Source organism: Balaenoptera acutorostrata, chromosome 15, assembly GCF_949987535.1.
Source record: "Balaenoptera acutorostrata chromosome 15, mBalAcu1.1, whole genome shotgun sequence".
Classification (NCBI taxonomy): domain Eukaryota; kingdom Metazoa; phylum Chordata; class Mammalia; order Artiodactyla; family Balaenopteridae; genus Balaenoptera; species Balaenoptera acutorostrata.
In genome coordinates, this window is record NC_080078.1 from 36,401,770 (window position 1) to 36,418,506 (window position 16,737).

Here is a 16,737-nt window from a genome sequence, read left to right on the forward strand (position 1 = left end):
GAGCTTATCCTTGCCCACTATGGCTCTCTTGTTTTTGCATATACGTAATGTATTTTTGGCTAGTCTGCTGGCCTGTTGCTTATCCCAGTCAGTATTGTGACCTAAGGCTCGCGGAGATGTTGGCCTTGTATAATTTTCTGTGATCACTGTTGTTTATGATAGTGCCCTTGGGCATGTGCTCTACTCCACATCAGTCATCCCCCACAGCAACAGAGCCACCAGTTTTCACAGCTTGTCCTGCCCTGGTGGATCCAACACTGTTGATGGAGCTGGGGTGAGGGGTGGAGCACACCAGACTAAAATGCCATCGATCCACTGCTGGGGCGCAAGGTTCTGTAGTTATTTTTGAGTGAATACTTCTCAATTTGTTGTATGCCTTCGGTTGATTTCCATTCCTGAAGTGGTTGCTTTTGACAAATTTGTCCAGTTTTTCATTGCTTTTGGAGAAGTTTTGCCAAGCTCCTCACTTATTATTTCAGAAGTTCTCTCCCTTACCCCCAACCTGCCTTTTTATATCTTTTCCCCCCCAACTTCCTAGGTGGTATAAGTTTGTTATAAAAACACAGCAGTATGAAATGTATAAAATGGAAATGAAAAGCATTCACTGTTTCCATCCTTAAAGGTAGCCACTGCTGATAAGTTAGTGAATTGCTTTCCAGACCAAAGCCTTACTTTAGTCATTGTATTTTTGGTTGTATCCCCTCACCACACAATTCCCTTACCCTTTGCCACACGGTTTTTAATTCAGGGACTTTTAGCTCCTTGATTCAAGGAGATAAACTTAATTAGCAATAATTAGTTTGACTAAAAGGAGACTAGGGGCCCTCTCCTGGCAAGGACAGAATACTAAGACTGGTATGATCTATGTATTTTAAGTAGCCCTAATTCTGCCTGCACTTCTCACAGCGCTCGCCTGTCTAGTCCCCTCTCTACAGTGTCCCAACCCCCGTCCTTTATCCCACCGAGAGCGTCTCTCTTCCCAGGCTCTCCAGGAAAGTGCCCATCAGCCATTTTCCCTGTGATGTCACTCTGGCATGACTGCATTTTAGAGAGTTCTGTGAAGGAAGAGGCAGCGTGGTGCAGGGTTAAGGGCCTGAGCTCTGGTGTCACACTGCTCGGGGTTCAAATTTCAGCTTTCTTTCTTCTAAGCCTTTGTGACCTTGGTTTTCCCAGGCCTTGGCTTTCCTGCCTCTGCAGTGAGGCTGGTAGCAGTCCATGCTGTACTGGGCTGTGAGAAGGATGTAGCGGGATTCTTTGTGTAATGTGCTTTGGAACAATGCTTGGTACTTTGGAGTGCATAGCAAATGCTTCCGTGTCCCTCCTCCTGTAGTCTTTGTTGTCATCATCTTTTTTTTTTTTTATTACTAACAAGGAATCACCCCTTAACAGTGACATTTCAGATAGGAGAGGATATTGTTAAGTGGGGCCTCATATGTTCTCGCAGCAGCTTTGGAATTAGTTAAACCTCTGAGTGGAGTCGAGACTTCCCTACACGGCAGGGTGTGGAAGTGCAGTCGCTGGAGGACGGGTTTGAGGAGCCGGGCTGGTGCTGGGAGGCATGCGGAGGAGGCCAGTGGCTGGGCGGACAGGAGGAGTGTGTGCTGCTGGAGGGCACAGGGTTTGTTCTTAGGACGACGACGAAAACGTTCTCCGTCGACCGTGCCAGTGGTTGCACAGCTCTGTGAATACACTGAAAATCACCAGCTTCTGTGGTTTAAATGGGTACATTGTATGGTATGTGAATTTTATCTCAATAAAGCTATTATTTAAAAGTGGTGGAAAGGAAGTGAGGAAGTTAAGAGTGGGTTGATCTCTCCGGTTGGGGTTGCTGATCATCTTTATTTTTTTCACTACCCTATACTTTTCCCTTTGTTAGGTATTTCCAGAAAAAAATATATATATATTTATTGCCTTTTAAATGAGAAAACAAGCATCAGTTTAAAAAAATCATGTTATTTTATCTGCCGAAACCTATGATAGATGTAAAATAGTAGCAGAATAAGGTTGGGGTGGGTTTCATCCGTGCAGGTGACCTGAAAGAACTGAGGTCTTAGGCGGAGCTCTGCTGGAACCAGCCCCGCGTCAGCACTGGCCGTGGCCCTCAAAGCAGGTCTTCCTGGACTGGTGCTCATCTCCTCCCAGGCCTGAAGCGGGCGGGGGTTCCTGTGGTGAGGCAACTTCAGAAATCACAGGGGTAGGGACTGGGCAAGGGGGGTGTGGACTGCTTGTCAGCTTGTGGGACTGATAATAAAAACATGTAAAGCTCTGCATGTCTCTGGCCTTCGTTGTGCTCGATATAACAATGAAGTACGTTTCCTGAGGACCCACTACGTGCAGGCATGGCATTGAATGCCTGCTGTTGATGCAGAGATGAATTGGGGCGTCTGTTGGTCTGGTCATCGCAGATCATATGCTGCCTCCCGGTGTTCCCAGGAGACCAATTTTGAGGTCAGAATTCTGCTTTTTACATTGAGGGCTGGTTCTAACTCCTGGGAGGACTAACACCCCTTTTAAATTTGCTTTGGAGCCACAGAATTTTTGTGCAGGTAGGAAAACAGCTGTGCACGAGGCAGGTGTTCTGTAAATGTTTTGAGCTCTGATATTGAGGAAATTATTCAAGAATCCAGGGTATTGCAGATTTTTCTGAAGATGACCTCTGGGGGGAAAAGAAGAGTCTTTGGGGGAACTTGACCTGCTATCTCTTGGTTGTCAACTTTCATATTCCCAAGCCCTGACAGAGAGCTCCCTGCCTGTGTGTTTCAAACACTGCTCGTCATCAAGGGTTAAGAAGTGGCTTCAAAGCCGTTTGCCTGGGATCCTCAGTAAGCCAGTCATCTTGCCCATACCTGCAGGGGGCTTTATCGCTACTCAGGCATCTTTGATAAAGAGTTACTCACATTTAGGAAGCCACACCTTTATTCCGCTAGTGAATTTTTCCCCAAAAAAGCATTTCTAAAGGCTTCCTCACCTGTGAATTTGCTGAGTAGAACCAGCTTTCTGAGCCTGGCTGTGCCTGTACAGCGTGGAAGGAAGGCTCGGTAGAATCCCCCAGGACACCCCCACTGTGTCCCCTCCTCCCTCTGCCCTGTGCCCCCTCCCCTTCCACTGGGGCCCTGATCTCTGCCTCTTCCTGACCTTCCAGAATTTCTGAGTGGTGAGTTGAATTTTATTTACCTAAAATCGTTAGGTTTTCATGATATACTGAGGTAAAACCCTGAAAAAGACTAAAATCTCAGGAGTCGTTTTTTGTACACAGTACAGTGTCCCTTTTGCGTAACTTGATGCTTTTAATACTCGTTGAATTAGGGGCACGCTTTTCATTAGCATCAGTGTTTCCCAAGTCTAACACCTCCAGCAGGAAGGTTTGCCGGATGGATGAGCAGTGCTCTTAAGAGTTTCAGAGATACAATTTGGATGAATATGACTTCAGAATCGAGCCCTGTGAGGTATTAGTCTTTGCGTCCTACCACAGTTTGAGGAAATCAAGTATTTTATGAAGTCCATTTCTGTTTTTGCATGCTGTGAATGTGTGAACAAAACTGGAATCTTTGTGGTAGGGGGAGAATTCTGGACTCAAACACTGGTCCTCAGGATTCCCATGTGCTTCCTGAAACCACTGTCTCTGCTACTTAAATTAAGTCACTTTACGAGTATGCACTTGGCAAATGTTACATGCCAGGCCCGAGTCTCGGTTCTGTAGATCCATCAGTGAAAAAAACAAACACACTGCCCTGTCCCTGCTTTTGTGGACCATACGTGTAGAATGGGGGAGTTGAAACACGGACTCGCATCTTAGAGAAATACGTGGTATGTCAGTGGAAAGCGCTTGGAGAAAATGCAGCTGGTACGGCCAGGGTTTGGGGGAGCTGTGGGGTGAGGGCAGCAAAAAGGCCTGGAGGTAGTGGTTGCTATGGGAAGCGAGGCCGCCAGGGAAATCCTCATCCCCTTGGGTCCTCCCTGTCAGGGAGACCCTCTGCCGATGTGTCAACTGCACTTTCATTACCAGGAAGGGGTAGTCTGTGAGCGCTCCCAGGCAAATAACTTGCAAAGCTGGCGGTGGCGGATGTTGTGCAATCGGGCTCGCTGGCCGAGTCCCAGGCCACCGATCTGAAGGGCCCGCAACTGTGCACTCGTTCCCGTGCCATCCAAAAATATTTCGTGACCTTGCTGGTTGGCAGTTTTTAAAATGTTATTTTAAATCTCCAAAAAAGGGAAACATCAAAGTGCAGGCTGTCCACGGCCACCCTTCTTGATACACACAAACAGCTGCACAATACAATCACCCATTGTGGTGCCCTGTGCCAGCCGTTATAAATAGACCTGTGGCTCCACGTGAAATGCTCTGGAGGAAGGGTAAGTGCTCTCTTGATGAATGTGAGCTGCTGTTCCCATCGAAAGCCCTTCTCAGACACCAATATTATTTTATGTTTCACTGACTAAACTGAAAAAACAGCAACTGTGTTTTCTGCAGAAGCTCTGCATAGTTTAACTATTTCCAGTCCTCTGATCCAAATGTGTGTACTGTCTCTACCCTAAATCACAGAGAGATTTGTGCTCATTTAGTAACGGTGGCCAGCTGGGCCACTTCACTGCATTTTAAAGTTTCACATGGCCCAATTCTACATGAGAGGTTTACATATCACTGTGCTGTGTGTGTGGTATGATTCATGGCTGGAAATGCATGCCTATTAAATATCGTGTTCATTCCCACATTTTAACCCCTATTCCAGGAAGTTTTTTTTTTTTTTTTTTTTTTTTACCAATAAGGTTTTTTTGGTTTTATTTATTTATTTATTTATTTATGGCTGTCTTGGGTCTTCGTTTCTGTGCGAGGGCTTTCTCTAGTTGCGGCAAGCGGGGGCCACTCTTCATCGCGGTGCGCGGGCCTCTCACTATCGCGGCCTCTCTTGTTGCGGAGCACAGGCTCCAGACGCGCAGGCTCAGTAATTGTGGCTCACGGGCCCAGTTGCTCCGCGGCATGTGGGATCTTCCCAGACCAGGGCTCGAACCCGTGTCCTCTGCATTGACAGGCAGATTCTCAACCACTGCGCCACCAGGGAAGCCCTCCAGGAAGTTTTTATTGTGGTTTATTTGTAACACGTCAGAACGTCTAAAACTGTGCCATTCATATAGTAGGCTGTCAGTAATTTAGAAATCAGTTTGTCTCTTAAGGAAAATAAATCCAACGTGCACCTCTGACAGTCTCTACTCTTCCCAGGGCAGGTTAAGAGCTGCTCAGTGTCATAAAGAAACGATGCTTATGTGGTATGTGGTGTAAGATGCTGTGTTATATTCACTTAGCTGAGATACGAATACGTTAAAGTGATTTACCTTAATTAAGTTAACATGTTAAGTGAGATTTTAGTATTGTTGACAAAGCCATTTTACATATTTTTTGAGTAGTATATTCATTTCCCAGGGCTGCTGTAATAAAGTACCACACACTGGGTGGCTTCAAACAACAGGAATTTATTCTCTCATAGTTCTGGAGGCCAGAAGTCCAAAATCAAGGTGTGGGCAGGGTTGGTTCCTTCTGGAGACTCAGGAGAACCCGTCCCAGGTCTCTCTCCCAGCTTCTGGGGCTGCTGGCCATCCTGGGTGTTCCCCAGTCGTAGATGCAGCGTTTTAATCTTGCCTCCATCTTAACATGGCTTTCTCTGTGTCTCCGCATGTCCTCTTCTGTCTCTTGTAAGGACACTCATTGGAGTTAGGGCCCACCCTAATCCACTGTGATTTCATCTTGAACCTTAACTACTCACATCTGCAAACACCCTATTTCCAAATAAGGCCACATTCCGAGGCTCTGGTGGACATGAATCTGGGGGGACACTGTTCGGCCCACACAAGGAGCTTGTATTCAACACATATTGGTTGAGCACCCAATGTTTGAGCATTTATAAGAGCCTAAATGTGGTGTTGGCGTGGGGTTCAGAGATAAACGACACGGCCTCTCCCTTAGGAGTTTGTGGTGTCCTGGTCTCTACTCTTGGCGTAGATGATCAAATGCCACTTAGCATTTGGGGTAAAAGAGGCACTACTGACACGCCTTTCAGTCCAGTCGGCCGGCCCAAGTGGGTTGTCTTAAGAGCTGCCCCCAGTGGGTGTGACCAGAACTGTGTGGTTGGGGTGTCTGGGGTCCCCACCAATCCTGTGCCAACCCTTCACCAGATTCCCTAAATGTTAGTGTTCTGTGACATTCGTCTCTCTCTACACACACATGTTCTTTCTTCTCTGACCCATTTGGGAACAGATTGTAGACAGTGTCCCTAAATATTTCCCTGTGTATTTCTTAAAAACAAGGACACATTCCTGTGTAGTCACCGTACACCCACCCAAGTCATGAAGTGAACGTTGTTACCGTACATCTCCCAATCCATAGACCCCCTTCACATTTTGCCGCTTGTCCCAATGATGTCCTTTATAGGCCCAGGAGCCAACCCAAGCTCACACGTTGCATTGCTTGTCATGGCTCTTTGGTCACCTTCAATCTGGAACAGTTCCTTGTCTTTGTGTTCCATGACCTTGACATTTTTGAAGAGAACAGGCCAGTTACTTTTGTAGAATGTCCCTCAGTTTGGGTTTGTCTGGCAGGACTGCAGAATTGGGGCTGCATCCTCCTAGGTGTTTCGTAATAGGAGAGCACACAATTTTGATTTGTCCCATTTCCAAAGATGTTAGTTAGCAGTTATCATTAGTTGAGAAGGTGTCTGCCAGGTTTCTTCACTGTAAAATTAATTAATTAACCTTTTGTAGTTATTAAATAACTATTTGATGGGAAATATTTTGAGGCTATGTAAGGCTACGAGGCAGTTTTTCATTAAACTTTTACCCACGAGTTTTAGCATCCTTTGATGTGTCTTAGCTGAATCAATTAGTGTGATGGTTACCAAAGGGCAGTTTTCTAGTCACATCGTTTATTTTGCATTTATTGGTTGGTGTCCCACTGTAAGGTAGAGCTTTCTTTCTTCTTTGCTCCCTCCCTTCCCAGCAGCAGACTTATAGATCTTACTTTATTCATTGGGTTATAATCCATTACTGTCACTGTCTACTCTGATGCTGAGATTGTCCCAGATTTGGCCAGTGGGAGCCATTGTGTACTTTTGACGTGTCTATATCATCCTTACTTTTTTGGCACAACACATTCAGGCTTATCTTTTTTGTTTTTAATGTAACTATATTTTTATTTTTTATTTTTTGGCTGCACCGCGCAGCACGTGGGATCTTAGTTCCCTGACCAGAGATCAAACCCACGCCCCCTGCAGTGGAAGAGCGGGGTCCCAACCAATGGACCTCCAGGGAAGTCCCCATTCACGCTTATCTTGATCTTTCTTTTCCCCAGCCTTGGAGTCAGTCATTTCTCCAATAAGCTCTGGTTCCTTTGAGTGGAGGATAGTTGTTTTTATTTATTTATTTATTTATTTATTTATTTTTGGCTGCGTTGGGTCTTCGTTGCTGCGTGTGGGCTTTCTCTAGTTGCAGTGAGCAGGGGGCTACTCTTTGTTGCTGTGCGCGGGCTTCTCATTGTAGGGGCGTCTCTTGTTGCAGAGCACGGGCTCTAGGCCTGCGGGCTTCAGTAGTTGTGGCGCACAGGCTCAGTAGTTGTGGCTCTCCGGCTCTAGAGCGCAGGTTCAGTAGTTGTGGCGCACGGGCTTAGTTGCTCCGCGGCGTGTGGGATCTTCCTGGACCAGGGCTCGAACCCGTATCCCCTGCATTGGCAGGCGGATTCTTAACCACTGTGCCACCAGGGAAGCCCAAGGATAGTTTCTAGAAAGCAAGTTCTGAGTGCTCTGTATGTCCACAGCTACTGGGACATTATGGCAACTAAGCCTTTTCAGTGGATGTAGTTAGGAAACTCACGTGTGTGTATACTCTCCTCCACACATGCATACAGTATATAGTTATATGCATGTGTGCACATGTACATTTATTGTTCTCTATCTAACGAGGTAGCTATAAAAAGCATGATGTGTCCAATTACAGTTCAGATCACATGGTTCATTTTCACTTTCCCCCTTCCCCTGGTCCTACCTCTCCTCTCCCATCATCTGTGATACATTTATTTGATCAGTACCCTCGTAGGTAACTGGTCTTTTTATGGATGCATCATCTAGGCCTTGGCACTAACTCCCCAGCCCAGGGGTGTCCCCTGCCCCTGTGCCTCCAGTGCTGGGCAGACTCCCCCAGCCTGTGCCAGCGAGCAATACATGTACTTTAAAGTCTAACTTTTGCTACAAAAAGGCATTCCGTTAGTCTAGGGATGTTGTTTATAGTGGTGGCCCGAACAGAAAAACATATCCAACATAAGCTCAGAAAAAGGTCTTCTTTATCAGCATTTATGTCTCAGTCGAGCCCAAAGATGTTGACACTTGGAAGAATCAGCTGGCACTGTTGGTGAGGGGCCCGTGGAAGTGACAGCTCCTTGGCAGAGCTGGATTGAAGTGTGGGCCGGGTTTACTGGCGTGTCAGAGGAAAATTCTGTCTGTACTCAGTTTAAGCTCAGAAGAGGCTTAGAGAGTTACTGCAGAGATTCCAGTGACTGTTTTTGAGGATAATCTGGCAGAAAGTGTTCAGTGTTTTGTTAGCCGATATCCTTGAGCTTGGCTTGGGTCTGATGAGGTCAAGAACGCCTGTGGGGGGTGGTGTTCAGCACCAGCAGGGCGCCTGGGCCTGGCTGGGTAGCCAGCTAGATGCTTGCCCTTCCAAGTTGTGCCCTTATGGCAGCGAAAGCTTGGAGCTGTAGTTCCCTGGTCCTTTGCTGTAGCTCCAGGTTAGGTTCTGCTCAGCTGTGGGAGGCGGGGGAGAAGTTGCTGGGTCGTCCGTGGTGTTTGAAGCAGACAGGTGGCAGGTGGCACACCGGCAGCGGCTCTCCTGGAAGCTCCTGTCTGTAACGCCTCGTGGTGAGTGCTGCGTTCTCCCGACCTTTGCTCCCTGGGCCCCCTGCTTCCGTGTATGTAAAATCTTTCCGTTCCAGGATTACTATTTCCTTATTGGAGTCATAACTGATATAGGACCCTTGGTCATTTCAAGTCCTGATGGCCTCAGGGAGTTTCTGGTCACTTGCTTGGGCTTTGAGTCATGGTCTGGAGACCAGGGGTTTCAGTTGATGGGGATGTTATTGGGTTTTATCCAGTGAGTGACCAGAGGCCCTGCCCAGGTGCCTCCTGAGAGCCCCAGGGTTATGAGTGATCTGGGGGCTGGAGCGGCCCTGCTGGAGGGTCAGTGGAAACACTCGGTAATGGTGGGCAACCAGCATTACCGAACACTTGCTCCGTGTAGGACACTGAGTCACTCTCTGAGGAAGAGAGAGTGGTGAATAATAACACACGTTCCTAACTTCAAGGAATTTCTAATTTATCTCTAAAGGGCAGAAATGGGCCCTAGGAAGGCAGGGAGGAGGCCATGGCCGTGACTCTGCTCCTCGTCATTCCCGTTTTGGTCTTCCTCTGGAGGTGGGGCGAGGTGCCAGCCTGAGCTGTTCTAGAGGGTGTGCTGGCGTTTCTTTCACCTCCTTTTCAAATCACAGAATTGTAGTGTTGTGTTATCCTTAGGTAGGTTTTAATGGATCCATTTTCATAATAAACTCCATCTTGACATTGTACCGCGGTTTGTTGAACAAAGAGAAGTTATATAAACTACAGAAGGGCGAGAATGTGACAGAGGGATGAACCGCTGTGTTTCCCAGTAAGTGTGTATAACTAATTGAGGATGGTTTTTCAGTGTGGAACAAAGAAGTAATTGAAATTTGAACAATATGTCGTCACTTTCCTTTAACAGAGACTTCATTCTCATGTTATTAGTGTTATCTCCTTTTAAAATGGCAGTGCAAATACAACTTTAAAGGAGTATTTATGATTAATTAAATCTCTTTTATGTCTGCCTGACAATTTCTGATCGTTGGGTGTTTCCTTTTCCCTGAAAAATGACAGGGAATAGAAACCAATGAAAACATCTCTGCTTGGCGCCCTTCCCAGCCTCAGACCTGTTTCCATCCAGGATGAACGCTGTGGAGAACTGGGTCCTCCCGTGGGGCTGAGGGGAGGATGGCATTACAAGTCCAGGTGGATCAGGGTGGGGCCTGGGGAGAACAGAAGTGTGGCTTGAGAGCCGCTGTCACTAAGAGGCCTCCTTGCTGCCTGGTGAGAGGTCCAGGGGTAAGTTAGGGGAGATCTGCAATTTAAACAATGGCGAACACTTGAGGGGATGCGAGTTCATTCCAAAACAAAGGCCCGTTTCTCTTGTATTCTCAGAGTACACTCTGCGGTTTTCAGACACTGTCAGCAAAGTCTGTGGGTAGCCTTGGACCCATCTCCCACCCTACTGTTCAGGAAAAAAGGCTGTCTGCCAGTCCTGGAACCTTCATGTGTGCAGTGTTGGAAGCAAAGAATTAAAGACGTCCAAAATGCTATTTATGTTTAAAGAAGTGTGTGTTGGAGGGGGTAGGACTGTGGTCACCTGGCTGCTCTTGCAGGGAAACGCTTCAACCCACAGCAGCTTCTCAGTTTCCCGCAGGCAAAGCTTTAAAGGACTGTCACTGTAGACACCCATGTCATGTCACTTTCTATCCTGAATGAACACCAGTATGTGTCTCAGGGTCCACACAGAAGTGAGTTGGTTGCAAAGGAAGCCTCTTTATCAATCTAGTTGTTCTCCCCGGCCCCTGCCAAAAAAAACAACAACAAGATTTTTTTACATAGTGACTTTGTAACAGATATATATAAATCCCCTGGTCATTAACTGGAAAGAAATATTACCTTGATAAGGGAGACTAGTAAAGAGTCTTGGTTTAAGATTATCTACGTTGATGATGTACCTAGAATTTTTAGAGGCTCTTATTTGAGAGGCACGTGTCCTAGATTTAAATGAAAGGGCATTAGGACAGTTAACTTCAACCCTTTACCATGAAGTACACACATTTAATGTGGCTTTGGAAGTAACCACTAGCCTACTCATGTAGAATTGATTCCTCCTGGATGAGGGGAAACATTGTTGGTTTCTTCATTTATATCATTAGTGCTTAAAATACACATGCACTGTGAACACACACAAGCAACAAAGTTGCCTGGCTGATACCATTTTGTCCTTATTTACAAAGCTAGTATGAAAAATGTAGCTGTGCTCACACATGAATCTGTGCAAAGTATGTTGATTAACATAAACGTGGGAAATACAGGAAAATGCATGTGCTATGGTTCAGGCTAAGCCCTGCCACTGACTACTTAGGTGACCTTGGATAGTTAAAGCTTAGCCTCAGTTTCATAATTCACATGAATTGCAAATTCATAAGGATTTTCAAAGCTAGTTATTATCTGAGGTCTCTTACACGAATCAAGAAAATTGGGAAGCAAAATTGCTTGGCTCCTCCTTAATTAAAACAGAGCTCAAACTGATTATTCTTACCTAGGCTTTGATTTTTTTCTCAGTAACCATTTTATTTTGGTATTATTTTTGTCCTCAACTTCCCCTTAAATGTCGTCAAAGGATCTAAAAAATGGAACTGGGCTTTTCAATTCAGGGCTTTGTTCGGAGTCACTTATAATGATTTTGCAATCTATATTTATGCCCTTAAATTAAGAAGATTATATTAATTTATACGAGTTTATTTTAACAAATGTTTATTGTGTGCTTGCTTCACGAACAATGCAAAGCCAGTGCAGTCTCAGAGAATTTATAGTCAGTTAAGGGAGCCAGGAGCCAACCACTGTGATGCTGGGGAGAAGAATGTTTGTCTGGGGAGAGATGGATTGTTCTGGGAATGACAGAAGAAGGATGGAGAGTCCATCCGCCTGTCTGCAGGGCTGGAGTGGCCTCCGAGCGAGGTCCTGGAAAATTGGTAGGGTTTAGATGCAGGCTCCCAATCGAGAAACATTATTTAAAAGTATTAAGGTTTGGAAGTGATACTCTCATGCTGTTTCTCTTCAAATAGCCTTCTAAATTGGGATTTGTGAATATCCAGAGACAAAGCTGATTTCCAGGAAAAACAGCTGCATGCCTCTGTTTCCAGGATTAAATGCAATACATTTGTTGATGCTGAGCTGTGCTGTCACTGGTGGCTAGATTGTCAACAGTTTGATTCCATAGGTTTATGATAGAGAAGTCCAAGTCTCTAAAATAGGCCTTACTGTTCAGGAGCCCTTGTTTAGATTTCCTTTGCCAGGCGTTGCTAAACATCTTAGACAAAAATGGCTCCATCAAATTGTAGAATTTTATTTATTTTATGAATCCTTTTTTAAAAGAATTAATAAAAGGCGTTTGTAGTTTAGATGATTCTAGTTAAACTATCTTATTTTTTTAAAAGGGAGAAACTGAGTTCCATGGAACTTCGGTGCCCTGCCCAAAGTCACAAAGGTTTTTAGCACATTGTTAATGTGCTCCTTTTGTGATGAACAGAAGTTCTAAGCAAAGAATCAAAGACTACAAATTATTAGAAAATAAGGAAATCAGGTTTCTATTTTGTTCCGTTGGTATGTGCCTTTTCTTGTAATGATGCTTTATGTCTGTATATAAGATTATAAAATAATCAGATAATAATGGGGGGTCATATATTTTTTCCTTTTTCTTTCTTAAAATGAATTGAGATAAATAAAAACAAAAAGAAACTTTAAACTCACAAATCATCAGCTTTTTCTTTACACATCGTTTTCTTTTTTTTTTGGTACCAGCACAGCAGTAAAATGATAGAACATGAAGATGGAATTTGCTAGTACTTTATTTGTGATTTCAGAGTTCTATGCTGTTTCAGTCAAGTGTTCCTTGAGTTTGGCAATAAATCTAAAAATTTAGAAAAGAGCATAGCTTTTTAGAAGGAAAAAATAAGATAGAAACACAGAGAATTATGAGTGGGGGCAGCTCCCTTCTTACTGAGAGTGAGCTCCTATCCAACCTTGTCCTAGAACCCCCTCTTCCTCGGGAAGTGTTATGACACTGCTGGTCTTTAATGCTCCGTATATGATTTTCCTCTCTGAGCTTTTATTTTTCTGTCTTATCATACGTGGTCTTTTCCATCCGGACATTTTGGATAGATATTTACCTCCAACTTAAACCTGACCCCTGTGGTTAGGTACTGCCCCCGCCACTTTCGCGCACCCGTCTCTATTGGAGGCAGGATTATTTCACCTATCTCATCGGAACATCAAATGAGGGAATGGAAATGAAAAGTGCTACACAGGCACAGTTATTAAAGACAATTCAATCAGCAGGTAAAAGGCTTGTTTTAATACTTTATTTAACCTGGAATCAATATCTTGCACTCAGTAGACCCTCCTTAAAATGTTTGCTTAATTGAATGTCATTTTAAAGAGCAATTCCTTTTTTTTTTTTTTTTTAAGATTTTGTTGTTGTTGTTGTTGTGGATTATTTTTAAAGTCTTTATTGAATTTGTTAAAATACTGCCTCTGTTTTATATTTTGGTTTTCGGCCGCGAGGCATGTGGGATCTTGGCTCCCCGACCAACCAGGGATCAAACCTGCACCCCCTGCATTGGAAGGTGAAGTCTTAACCACTGGATGGCCAGGGACGTCCCAAATGAGCAATTTCTTTTTAAGGAAGGAAGAAACCAGGAATATGATAGTGCCCAGCAACTTCACCAAGTGTTTGTCTTCAAAGCTGAGTGAAAAAAAGTTCTGGAAAGTATTACTTTGTAACTTCCCTGCTCCTACAGAGGCTTTCTTGGTTAAGAAAGAATGAAAAAAGAAAGAGAAACCTCAACAGCAAGACAACAAACCACCTTAGTTTGAGCTAATTGCACTGCTTAATGTCCTAAACCTAGATTCTTTTGGAGAGAGGGTGAGCATGGTTTTGGCTGTAAGAGGAATGGTTGCATTACATCAGGTGGAAGCCTGATTTTACCCTTGACTTCATTTGGAAGTTGATTATGGTTAAAAAGAGGTGTATGTATATATATGGATGGGTGCCAGGTTGACAGGGGTGGACTGTAGTGGATTCACATGTCAGCTTTGCTAAGTTAGATCTCTGTATGCAGCTTGGGCCACAAGGGACAATTTGCACAAGATCTGGAAGGAAGAAGTGAAGTAGCAGCTGCATTCTTTTCACACTCAGAAAGTCAGTGCAGGGGCATCGAGCTCACTGTCCTGACCTGTTGGCTTCCCTTGTTGGCAGGGACAGCAGCTCCTCCAACACCCATGCGTCTTTGGTTGGTCCTCCCATCTGCATCTGTGATGAACAGCTTCTCTCTGTCTTTATCCAAGCTATCCACCAAATGATAATCTAACTTGCAAATAGGTCAGAATCAGGTACACAGCACCATGTACTGTCTAGGGTGGCAGACTGCAGATATCCTGGTATGAGAGTAGAGGAAGCGAACATTTCCTGAGTGTTTACTACATGCCAGGCATTTCCCATACATTATTTAATTCTCACAATAATCCTGCAAGCTCGTAACTTTTACTGCTCCAGTTTTACAAACGAGTAAACTGGGGCACAGAGAGTGTTAAGTAACAGGTAGTTTTAAGGTGGTAAAATTAGTACCTAAAGCCAGACGGCCTGATGCCAGAACCCATGTTCTCAGGTTCCAGAGGAGTGTGCACCTCTCCAGAGCCCATTCTTCACGTCGTCTGTGATCCTTTTGGCCACACTCTCTGGGTTTGGTTGTTGGGCCATTTCCCTTTGAACAGACCCTTGTATAATGCCTGTATGTGCCAGGCCTGGTTCTAAGCACACTGTGTGTATTTGCTTGTGTAATCCTCAGAACAACACTGTCAAGGAGGTGCTGTTTTCACGTCCTTTCAGATTAAGACGCTGAGGCACAAAGAGGTTAAGTCATTTGCTTAAGACTCCACAGGCTGCATGTAGAGGAACTGGGGTCTGAACCCAAGCAGCTTGGCGCTGGAGTCTGTGAGCTGAAATGGAACACACATACTATTGTCGTTTGTCAAGAATGACTTCGGTGAGAAGCTGTTGAGGGTTCCTCCATTTTGTGCGTGGAGACGATTTGTCCTCAACATGGAATCTTGCAGATTTAGCTCTGCAGTAAATGAGTCTGCTGACCAACTCGTTTGGAATTAAATTCCAAGCAGCTGTAAACAATAAATATTTTGTTTCCAGTTATTTTTGTAGCAATATCAGGAGAAGAGAATTAAGGACCAAAACTTATGGGAGTTTTAAATATTTTTTGCTAAGTTTTTATTTGTGATTTCTGGGAAAATGACTTCCTGGGAGACAATTTTTTTTCATTAAAAAAAAAAACACCATCTTGCAACACCTTTAATAAATCAGTCTTCACTGTAAGTTAGGTGTGTTTTCATAGCAACCAAATCATGAGAACATTTGGCAGCTAAGAGGCAGTAATGCTGTTATGATTGTGTTGCCACGCCAGAAGCTGCCATGCCAGAAGCAGCTACACAGTGGGGCCTGCAAAGTGTGGTGGCAGAACCCGTGGCAGCCGGAGCTGAGTGGCTGAGCTGCTCTCTCTTCCTCCAGCTCGATTATAACTGCTTCTCTCACGCTGCACACATAGCTCTACCCTGCTCAATCTCTTTGTTCTTGTAAAACCACAATTTTGTAAAAATCATGAAATGACACAGCTACAGAAGACTACATAAAATACACGTACGGTCTGATTAAAGTGTACACCGTTGTATCTGTTGACCAGGTTAAAAAAGAGAACACTGCCACTGCCCAGACACCCCATCCTGTCCCCTCCCTGCCAAAGGTAACCATGGTCTGGCCCTTACTGGGGGCTACTTCTTCTCTTCTTTGTGGTTTTCTTACCCAGTGTGCCTCCTTAAACACTTGGCTTAGGTTGTTTGGTTTTGCCAGATTTTTGATTCGCTTTTGCTTTTTTCCCAAATTTTTATTTTGAAAAATTTCAAACCTACAGAAAAGTTGGAAGAATAGTGTAATGAATACTAATATGCCCTTCCCCTGGATTCACCAATTGTTAACATTTTACCAAATTTGTTTTCTTTCTCTCTATATAAATGTATGTATATATTTATACACACAAATACATATGTGCTTTATATATGTGTGTATACATATACATGCCCTTTATATGTATATATATATGTGCGTGTGTACATATGTGTGTATATGTGTATGTGTGTATCTCCTCTTTTTTCTTTCCTGAGCCACTGAACCATTTGAGAGTAAGTTGCAAGCATTATGGCCCTGCCCCCTTAAATTCCTTAGCATGTATCTCCTAAGGACGAGGACATTCTCCTGCATAGACAGAATTACTGCATCAAGAAATGTAACACAATACTCTTAGCAGATGTGTCATTCATAGTCAGATGTCCCCAGTTGTCCTGTAGTATCTTTTAGAGCTTTTCTTACTTTCATCCAGGGTCTAGTCTGGGATCAGATTGTTCATTGCACATCCATGTAGTCTCCTTTGATCTAGAACTGTTCCCCAGCCTTTTTTGTCTCTAATGATATTGGCAGTTTTGAAGACTTCGGATGCCTGTTTTTTAAAACAAACTTCTGTGTTGACGTATAATATGCATAAATAAAAATGCACGAATCATAAGTGTACATTTGAAGAATTATCACAAAATGGACACATCTACACACCCAGCACCCAGACGAAATGGAATGTTGCCAGCATTCCAGAACCCTCTTGTGCGCCCCTCAGTACTACTCACTCCCTCCTCCTGCAGGAACCGCATCCTGACTTCTGGCCCCATCAATTGTTTTTGCCTGTGTTTAGATGTCATATAAATGGAATCTGCAATATGTACTCGTTTGGGGCTGCTCCTGTCACTCAATATCATGCTTGTGGGA

The 16,737-nt window shown here is 44.3% G+C and overlaps 1 protein-coding gene across 1 annotated transcript in view; it reads left to right on the forward strand.

Annotated features, from left to right (window-relative positions):
- The window catches only part of ADCY9 (adenylate cyclase 9), a 121,877-nt gene that overhangs the window by 39,122 nt on the left and 66,018 nt on the right, over positions 1 to 16,737 (forward strand). The window lies entirely within an intron of this gene.